The sequence below is a fragment of the Chroicocephalus ridibundus genome, chromosome 19 (genome assembly GCF_963924245.1).
Source record: "Chroicocephalus ridibundus chromosome 19, bChrRid1.1, whole genome shotgun sequence".
In the NCBI taxonomy this organism is placed as follows: domain Eukaryota; kingdom Metazoa; phylum Chordata; class Aves; order Charadriiformes; family Laridae; genus Chroicocephalus; species Chroicocephalus ridibundus.
Window position 1 is genome coordinate 667313 of NC_086302.1, and position 10259 is coordinate 677571.

Consider the following 10259-nt stretch of genomic DNA (forward strand, 5'->3'; position numbering starts at 1 on the left):
CGTCCTGGAGGACTGAAGTGCCATAGAGAGGCGCGTCGGCTGACTGAGCGGCGTCCTGGAGGACTAAAGTGCCATAGAGACGCGGGTCGGCTGACTGAGCGGCGCCCTGGAGGACTGAAGTGCCATAGAGAGGCGCGTCGGCTGACTGAGCGGCGTCCTGGAGGACTGAAGTGCCATAGAGAGGCGCGTCGGCTGACTGAGCGGCGTCCTGGAGGACTGAAGTGCCATAGAGAGGCGCGTCGGCTGACTGAGCGGCGTCCTGGAGGACTGAAGTGCCATAGAGAGGCGGGTCGGCTGACTGAGCGGCGTCCTGGAGGACTGAAGTGCCATAGAGAGGCGCGTCGGCTGACTGAGCGGCGTCCTGGAGGACTAAAGTGCCATAGAGAGGCGCGTCGGCGGACTGAGGGGCCATGGAAATGGACACCCGGAAAACTGCCGGGCACTGACGGGGGCGCGGTAATGCGTAGGAGCCGATACTGGAGCGCCGGCGGCCGCTCTCGAGGCCGGGCGGGCTGCACCGATCCCGCTCGAGGCGGCGGGGAGCTCGACGGAGTCCCGGCGGTCCTGGTTCGCCCTCCGGCCGCCGCGCTCTGGAGACCGGTCTCCGCGAAGCCGCGCACGAGCTGCGGAAGAACGCACAGCGCCGCCGGGGGCGGGGCCACAGCGCACCGGGGAGCGCGCACCTGCAGGACCCGCCTCCAGCCGCCGGGCGGCAGCACCCCCTCAGTTATTTGCACATTATGTAGGGAATTTATATCGCCTGTTTCACTTATATAGAAAATCTGCTTAGACTTATACATTAACGTTTATGATACAGAATATCTATTTAGACTGTCTGCTTACACATCTATTTTGACACTAATATCTCTTTATAAATACATTTTTTAAAATATTTGTATATTCTAGGATCTTTTGTATAACACGGAAGCACAGAATCCTTAGACATAGAGGTTTTTATTTTGAACTTATTTTACATACATAATATTATTTCTCAATATATACTTTTCTCATATATAAATGAGAGATTGTTCTCTATTTCAATGCCTCACGCCCATAGTTACAGGTTTTCACCTTTTTTAATGCATCCCCAGATTTTCAGACGTTTTGGGGCTGTGAACCACCTCTTTTGGGAGACCCTCACATAACCCCACGTCCCCACTCACCTGCTCCTCCGCTGCATCATCACTGCCCCAATGACGTCGAGGTACCCCAAATGACATCATCGCAACCCTGAGACAAACAGGCATCCTTCTATTCACCCCAAAAAAATGCCCAAAACACCCAGACCCAGGGCTGGCCCCTTCCCCTCAGGGGGGCTCCGCCACCAGCTGCAAACCTGGGCTGGGGCATCTCTCGAGCAGCACGAGACGCCTACGACGAGGCACCTGGAAAACAAAAATCCCCAATTATAGCTCAGCATTTTAAAAAATAGCCCGGAAGGGAGTAGAGGAATTCTGTCAGAGGGACAGGACAGGAGCTGAGCTACAGGAGGATTCTGGGGACGCAGCTCAGCTCCAAACACAGCACAGCCTGCAAAAGCCAGCGCCAGCTCAACTCTTAAAGTCAGGATTAAGTTTAATTGCTACCATTTTGAACACGTTCTTAGTGCAACAGTAAACCTTCTCACTGGTGTTGGGAAATGCCTTGTCCCTTCCCTTTTGTTGAAAAGGTGAGTGTTAGGTTTATATACACCAAATAAAAACACTTACGCTATAAAAGTATTTGACTTTGCTCTGGCACTAATTTCACTTGCACAGCTGTGAATTGAAACCATAACACTCTCCCTCTCCAAAGTATATAGTTATAATTGGACTACAAGGTTTTCTGTGTGTTACGCAATGAGGAGGGACATCTGGCCAGTGGCACTGCCCGAGAGAGATGCCACTGGGCTGCCGGGGAAACGCGCCACTGAAAGCCAGACAGAAATAAAGTACTTCAGAGCACGCCGTCTAAATATTGGGGAGGGGGGTGGGGGGGTGGAACCTGTTACAGTCAGTTGCCTCTTTTTAAAGCTTTAGAGCAAATACCTTCCTCCATCGCCAGGGCACCTTGTGGCACTTCATCTCCCTTCCCCTCTCTCGTCCCATCAAAGCCCCTGTCGGTCTCTGCTCCGCAGCTCCTTTATCCTCCTCTCCGCATCCAGGGGGTCCCTGCTCGGTTCCTCTCTCACTCACTCATCTCTCCTTTGCTGAGATGCTCTGTCGGGCTCCGGTGCTCCCAGAGCATTTGGCAGGAGCTAGTGTCCCCTGGGTGGGTGAAGCAGGTGTCATGGGGGTCCCAGTGGGATGTGGGGGGGACCAGGGGGGACTCCAGGGGGTCCCAGAGGGTTCTGGGGTGTCCTGGGGGGACCCAGGGGACTCTGGAGTGTTCTGGGGGGTGTGTGTGAGGGTCCCAGGGGGAACGTAGGGGGTCCCAGAAGGCTCCAGAGAGTCCTGGGGGAATATGAGGGGTCCATGGGGTCCTGGAGGGCTCCGGGCAGGGGGGGAGGGGGTGTAGAAGGGTTCCAGGGGGCTCCAGGGGATCCTGGAAGGCACCGGGGGCGCTCTCAGGAGGTGTGGGTGGTCCCAACGGGATGTGGCAGGTAGCGGGGGGTGCTCCAGGGGGTCTCAGAGGTCTCTGGGGCATCCTGGGGGCTTTGGGGGGGATCTGTGGGGTGCTGAAGAGGGTGTGGGAGGATCCCAGGGAATGTGGGGGGTCCCCATGAGGGTCCCAGAGAGCCCTGGTGAAAGACAAAGGGTCCCAGGGGATCCTGGAGGACTCCGAGGGGCTCTCATGGGGTTGGCGGGAGGTCACAGAAGGGTCCCAGGGGGATGTGGGAGATACCAGGGGTGGGCTCCAGTGGGTTCCAGAGGGCTCTGGGGGGCTCTAGGGGATCCTAGAGCAGGTGTCAGGGCGACCCAGAGGTCTCCAGGGGATCCTGGAGTGCTTGGAGGGGTACCAGAAGTCTCCAGGGAGCCATGGGGGGAACATGAGGGGTCCCAGGAGATCCCAGGGGGCTCCCAGGGGCTGTGGGGGGGTCCCACAGAGATGTAGGGCGTACTGGGGGGAGCTCCCAGAAGGCTCTGGGGGATCCAGAGGGGCTCAGGGAGGTCCTGAAGGTTGTGGGGGAGGGTCCCAGCAGTCCTGGAGGCCTCTGGTGGGCAAGAGGGTGGTCCCAGGACAGTCCCAGGGGGACGTGGGGGGGTACTGCGGAGGAGCTCCAGGGGGTCCCAGAGGGCTCTGGGGTTTCCTGGGGGGCTCCAGGGGGGATCTGTGGGGCCCTGGAGGGGGTGTGGGATGGTCCTAGAGGGGTCCTGGGGGGGATTGTGAGGGGTCCCAGGAGGCTTCAGGGAGCCCCAGGGGGAACACGAGACATCCTAGAGGGTCCCGGATAGTCCCAGAGGGATCCTGGGAGAACATGAAGGGTCACAGGGTGTCCTGCAGAGCTCTCAGCGGGGGCAGGGGGTCCCAGGGGATCCTAGGGGGTCCCAGGGGAATCCTGGGGGGTCTCAGGCTGTCTCAGAGAGCTCCAGGGGGGGTCCCAGTATCCCCATACCTGTGACGTGGATGGCAATGGCACAGGCCCCCAGGGAACAGCTGGTGTGGAGGAGGCAGCCTGTGCTGGGGGCGAAACGTGGCAGTGACGGGGCACACTCCCTTGAAGCTGACGACAGTGACCTTGGAAGAGTCGCTGAGCCCCTCGCAGACCCTCAGGGCCCCCTCGGCCCCCCAGATCCCCCTCAGCCCCCTCATTCCCCCCAAAGTTTCCCACCCTAAGAGTCCCTCCAGCCCCCACCATCATCCCTCAGTCCCCCTCGGGGAACCCTCAGGACCCCCCAGCCCCTCTCAAGGCCTCCCCAGTACCCTCAGGAGCCCCGTTCCCCCCTCAGACACCCCCCAGGGCCACCTCAGCCCCCCCGTTCCCCCTCAGCTCCCCCCCCACCAGCTTCCCCTTCCGCCCCATCCTCCATAAGAGCCTCCTCAGGACCCCCACCCGCCCCGTTCCCCCTCAGGGCCCCCGTCCCCCCCCCTCAGCTTCCATCAGAGCCCCCTTAGCCACCCCTCAAACCCTCCCGTTCCACCTCAGGGCGCCCGTGTCCCCCCCTCAGCTCCCTCCACCACCCCTCGGGGCCCCCACAGCCCCCCCATTCCCCCCAGCCTCCCTCAAGTCCCACCCTCAGCCCACCCAGGCCCCTTCGGGATCCCCTCAGCCGTCCCCATCATCCCTCAAGGCACCCTCAAGTCCTCCACCGCTCCCCGCCATGTTCACCACCGCCGCCGCCCCCCGCTCACCTTGACGCGGTCCAGATGCCTCACGACGTGCTCGCGGCGGCTCCGCGGGCCCGGCCAGACCGAGCACCCGCCCGCCGAGCCCCGCTTTCCACGCGGGCCGCCCCACTGCGACTTCGAGCTGGCCGCCATTTCCTCCCGGCACCCTCCGCTTCCGGAGCGCCCCAGGTCAGCCTGCCCACGACGCGCACACACTGGCCATAGCCCCGCCGCCCGCCCCCCTACTTGCATAGTCCCGTTCCATTGGTCCGTCGCCGCCGTCAACCCCCACCGCGCCCCACCCCCGGCAAGGCGATCAGACCAATGGGAGCGCGGCTCCCACGGCCTGATTGGCCTACCCTCCCGCCCGTCTGCCTGGGAGCTGTTGCCATGGTGAAGACGCCCCAGCGGGGGCGGGGTACCGTCGCCGTGGCAACGGGTCGTGCGGCCAGGCCCGGCGGGGGGAAATTCACCCAAACCCGTCTTTTTCTCCTTAAAACCTTTATGGAGTTGTGTGCGACAGCACAAAATAAACCCGTTGCGCGTCCCGCGCTCCCCCGTAGCGCTTCCTGGGGTCCGGCATTTCTAGGGCGAGCCGGGCTCCCGCAGCTTGGGGGTGGCACCGGTCGCTGCGGCCGCCTGTGGGCCAGTACCTGCGCGGTGGTGCGGGATGCGATGGCGGTGTGGCGGGGAGGGGGGACCAAGGGGGCAGGAGGCAGTTCGGGGAAGGGCCGGCAGGTGAGTCTGAGCGGGACGGCTCAGCCCTCTCGAGCTGCAGTACCAGCTTTTGGTCGAAAAGTCTCGAGCTGGGACGACCCGTACCCTCAGTGCACAGCGGTACTGGGCTGGCTGCCGTGTCCTTGCGGACAGTGCGGTGCTGCAGGCGGGGATTGCGCACGCGCAGGACAGCGGTACGGCGGGCGAGGGGCCGCGCATGCGCAGTACGGGGGGGGAACGGCACGGCGAGCAGAGGCCGGTACTCCATCTCGGGGCGGGAGGCGGGGCCGAGGAGGGTCCTATTTACCCCAAATTGTTTTCCGGCTGCAGAAATCGCGGTGGATTTGGCTTTCACGGGAGCCCGAAATTGGCTTTTTTTTTTTTTTTTTTGGCCTTCCCCCGCCGCCGGGGATGGAGCCCGGCCACCGCCCGGGGCCGGCGCTGCAGTACCGCGCTTGAGCCACGGGGTGCGTCCAGGGGAGGGCAGGGGGCGCGGCCAAATAGGATGGGGGGTTGGGTGGGTGGGTGGGTGTGCGTGCGGGTGTGTCAAGTGGGGCGGGGGCGTGGTCCATGCGCTCAGGGGGTGTGGTCAAGCAGAAGCGGGGGCGTGGCCATGATGGGCAGGAGGCGGGGTCGATACAGGCAGTGGGCGTGGTTAGAGAGAGCCTGGAGGCGGGGCCCAGGGGGCGGGAGGCGTGGCCGATAGGGGCAGTAGGCGTGGCCAGGGAGGGCCGAGACACGCAGTCAGGGCGGGAGGCGGGGTCACGGCGCATGCGCGGCTCCCACCTGCGGGAATGGCCTTCGGGCGGCAGCGCCTCCTGAATGATCCCACTCTCAGCGCTCATTAGGGTGATGAGCAGTGACCGATCTCAGCCCGCTTTAGTCCAGCCAGGGACCGTAACGCGGGGCTCCCCTGTGTGTGCCCTGTCTGCACTTGCAGCTCAGGCAGCGACAGCAAGCGCCTCTCCACCAAGAACCTGCGGAACAGGGTGTTTTGCCCCAGAACAAGCCCCAGGGAGGCTGCATCACTCCACGCGGGCCCCAGTGGCCAGGGGGCCAACAGCAGCAAGTCTGCCGGATACTAGGGAGGGAGGCAGGGGGGGCACCTTATCCACAACATAAAAATTGGTGATTTTTGCTTTCCTGCATGAAAACGGGTGGTTTTTTCTCCTTTCCAGCTCCACAAGTCCCTGTGAATTTAGCTTTCCTGGGAGCCCCAAATTGGGATATTTCCCCCCCAAAAAATTAGGGGGAGCCCCCCAGTGCAGGCCCAGAATCAGGGAACTGAGGGTACTGCCCATGCGGCCCTGCAGCAGAAAGTCCCCGCTTCGGGGGAAATCAGCCCCGAAGTGGGATGGGAAAAGGAGAAGGGGGGGGCGTTGGAAAGCGCTTTGACATCTCCAAGAGAGACTAGAAGGGAGGGCAAGTTTCTAAATCCTTTCTATAAACAGCCTTTCTTTGCATTTTAGAAACCTCATATAGCATAGACGTTTACACTGCTGTATCTATTTACATACACTTAGAGAATACATATTATCTATTTACACTTCTATAGAATATCTGTTAAGAGTTAGATCTATTTAGACAGATATTAGCACTTATATAGAACATTTAATTAGACTAGCTATCTGTTTAGACATACATTTTGACACGTGAATAGCTCTTCATAAATAAATATTTTAAAAATCTTTTCATTGTCTAAACTCCTTTATATCGTATAGAATCCTTAGAGACAGAGGTTTGTATTTTGAACTCCTTTTATATACAGAAATGAATATTATTTTTCAACAGATATAAAAATGAGAGATTGTTCTCTATTTCAATGCCTCGCACCTACGGTTACAGGTTTTAACACTTTTTAATCACCACACACACCAAATTTTCAGACATTTTGGGGCCATGACCGGCCTCTTTTGGGGGCAACTCCACGTAACCCCCCACATCCCCCACTCACCTGCTCCTCCGCCGCATCATCGCTGCCCCAGTGACATTGCGGTGTCCCAAATGACATCATAACCCCCCAGACACACCACACCCCTTTTTTTAGTCACCCCAAAAAAATGACCAAAACAACTAGACCAAGGGCTAGGGGGCTGCACCATCGGCAGGCAAACCTGGGCTGGGGCATCTCTCGAGCAGCACGAGACACGTACAACAAGGCACCTGGAAAACAAAAATCACTAATTATAGTTCAGCGTGCTAGAAGAATAGCACAGACGAGAGTAGAGGAATTCCATCAGACTGAGGGATGGGACAGCAGCTGAGCTACAGGAGGATTCTAGGGAAACACCTCAGCTCCAAATACAGCACAGCCTTCAGAAGCCAGCGCCAGCTCAATTCTTAAAGCCAGGATTAAGTCTAATTGCTGCCATTTTGAACACATTCTTAGCTAACAGCAAACCCTCCAGCCAGCGTTGGGAAACGCCTGGTCCCTTCCTCCCAGCGCGGCCGCAGGGAGATCACCCTGCGGGGCAGTAGGACCAGGCTGGGCCATAACACCAGAATCGATGCTGATGGACACGCCGCGGCAGCTACAGCCCTCACACGGCTGCTGCTGCCGCTGCCCACCTCGCTCGCTGGGTCGATGCAGCCGAGAGGGAAGGGTAAAACCGTGAAGAGCAAAAGGAACAATAAAGAACAAAGCTCCGTCATTCACTTTATGCTGAAAAGGTGTGCCTATGTTTATATACATTCAGTAAAAATACTTCCACTATAAAAGTATTTGACTTTCCTCTGGCACTAATTCAGCTTGCACAGCTGTGAATTGAAACCATGACACACACTCCAAAATACACAGCTATAATTTGACTAGGGGTTTTTTTTGTGTGCTACACAAGGAGGAGGGACATCTGTCCATCTGCACTGCCCAAAAGAGATGCTACTGGGCTGCCAGGGAAACATGGCACTTAAAGCCAGACAGAAATAAAGTACTTCAGAGCACACCATCCAAACATCAGGGAAAAAAAAAAATTAAATTCAGTTGCCTCTCTTTTTTAAAGCTTTAGAGCAAAACCCTTCTTTGATCTCTGCAGCAACTTGTAGCGCTTCATCTCCCTTTCCTTCTCTCATCCTGTCAGAGCTGCCATCGGTCTCTGCTCTGCAGCTCCTTCATCCTTCTCTCCACCATCTGGGGGTCCCCGCTTGGTTCCTCTCTCGCTCATCTCTCCTTTGCCAAGATGCTCCATCAGGCTGCGGCGCTCACAGAGAATTTGGCAGGAGCTGGTGTCCCCTGGGAGGGGGAAGCAGGTGTAATAGGTGTCCCAGGGGTCCCAGTGGGATGTGGGGGGTATGGGATGGATGACTCCAGGGGGTCCAGGGAGGGCTCTGGAGAGGGTGTGTGAGGGTCCCAGAGGGGCACTGAGGGGAATGTGAGGGGAATGTGGGTGTTCCCTGAAGGCTCCAGGCTGTCCTGGGGAAACATGAGGGGTCCCAGGTGGACCTTGAGGGTCCAAGGATGGTCCCAGGGGTACGTGGGGAGTACCTGGGAGGCTCTGGGATGTTCTGGAGGGCTCCAGGGGGTCCTGGAGTGGGTGTGGGAGGGTCCCTGAAGGGTCTAAGGGGAGTCACGGGGAGATGTGAGGTGTACTGGGGGGGGGAAGTCCCAGGGGGGTCCTGCGAGGCTCCGGAGGGCACTTCAGAGTCCTGAAGGGGGTGTTGGAGCATTCCAGAGGGCCCCAGGGGGTCCTGGGGTGAATGTGAGGGGGCCCAGAAGGCTCCAGGGACTCCTGGGGGAACATGAGGATTCCCAGGGGCTCCTGCAGGGCTTTGGGAGGGTACCAGGAGAATGTGAGGAGTACCCGGGGGGAGGGAGGGAGGGTCAGTCCCAGGGGGTTCCAGGCAGTCCCAGAGGGCTCAAGAGCGTTCTGGGGGGTTCCAGGGAGCTCTGGGGGAGTCCTGGGGTGCTCCAGGTGGTTCCATATGATCCTAGAGGACACTGGGGGCACTCTCAGGAGATGTGGGGGGTCCCAATGGTATGCAGACAAGTTTATCATCCCCACTTCAAAAATAGAACATAGTTTACCCATCAAGATCACCAAACAGGTTCACTTACCTCTCTGCCTCTGGGGAAACCAGCACCAGCTTCTTCCACCCGGCTAAGCATTTCCTTGCAAAGTCTGCAACAAGCTCATGTTTCCGTAAACCGGTCACGGTCTTCACAACACCTGTCTCCTTCAGGAGAGAGCCCAGACAACAATTCGTCTCAGCAAAACACGCAGCATTCTCACCTCTGCTGAAATTCCTACAGAGTGAATAAAGTTAACCCACTGCCTACCCCATGATCTAACGGCGAAGATGGCCCATGTAATACATTATGATTTCAGTGGCCATTATAGCATTTACTACAGTTCTGCAAAACAAAGACGACTTAACTCTGCCTTAGGCAAACATTAATTATTTATAACAATAATCCAAGTTAGCATTTACCATGACTGTGGGTAAGTTTGAAGACGGAAATCACTAATAATTGTCAGGATCAGCACTTCTTAACTTTATCTCGATTCTATTAGCATCAGGAACTGCTCCGACTCTGATCTCAGTCAAGCGTGAAGCTTCTGGAAGAAGCGAGGACAACAAACAGTCCTCCAAGGCTTCTCACTCGCTCTGACACGCTCCGTCCCGTGCCTTTTACCTCTAGAACCGCATTGCAATTGTGCCTGTGACACCGGGCTGTAGCAGGTGGCCGAGGCAACAGGCCCCATCCCCGCCCAGGAAAGCAGGCTGCCGGGGCAAACAGTTATCCTGTGACTTGAGCGACACGAGGGAAGTGGGAGAGATTTCCCAGCTCTTACCACAAAAGCGTCCACTATGATGGACATCCTCTTCAGACACTTCTGTTCACCAGAAACCACTGCCCCATCTCCATTATATTTAGGAATTCATTTCCATGACTAAAGGTTTTGGTTGTCTTGTTTGTTTTGGAAGAGCAAAACACAGACACCGACAGTAATGGTGTGTTTCATTAACTTGAGCTGTACGTCCAGGCTGCCACTCTGCTGCCTTGCCCCCTCCTCTCAGCACGGCACCACGGCCCCGCACCCTAATCCAAGTGGGGTTTAGGAGCAAACAGCCATGTTTGCTCCCTTGAGGTGTAGGAGGAGCAGCTTCCCTCACGCCTGTGGCAAGTGGGCCAGCAACACACTGACACTGGGACCAGGAGCAGGGGATGCAACATTCTGCACCCCAAAAAAGCCCTGGGGTGCAGGCCAGGCCAACAACTCCCCTGGCTCCAGGGAGATGGGTTTCAGACGAGAGCTCTCACCTGACAAGGGCAGGAGGGAGCCACGGAGGCAAAT

General features: G+C 57.9%; 1 long non-coding RNA gene across 3 annotated transcripts; it reads right to left on the reverse strand.

Moving 5' to 3' along the window:
- Positions 1–969: 969 nt before the first annotated feature.
- On the reverse strand, positions 970–4517 carry LOC134525372 (uncharacterized). Of its 3 annotated transcripts, XR_010073759.1 has the most exons (5): positions 4273–4517; positions 3536–3643; positions 2028–2246; positions 1337–1385; positions 974–1230 (listed from the first exon to the last, which is right to left on the reverse strand). It is a non-coding gene; the product is annotated as an uncharacterized LOC134525372 (long non-coding RNA). The 3 variants fall into 3 exon arrangements; XR_010073758.1 differs by having other exon boundaries at positions 975–1385; positions 4273–4515; XR_010073757.1 differs by having other exon boundaries at positions 970–2246; positions 4273–4511.
- Positions 4518–10259: the final 5742 nt, after the last annotated feature.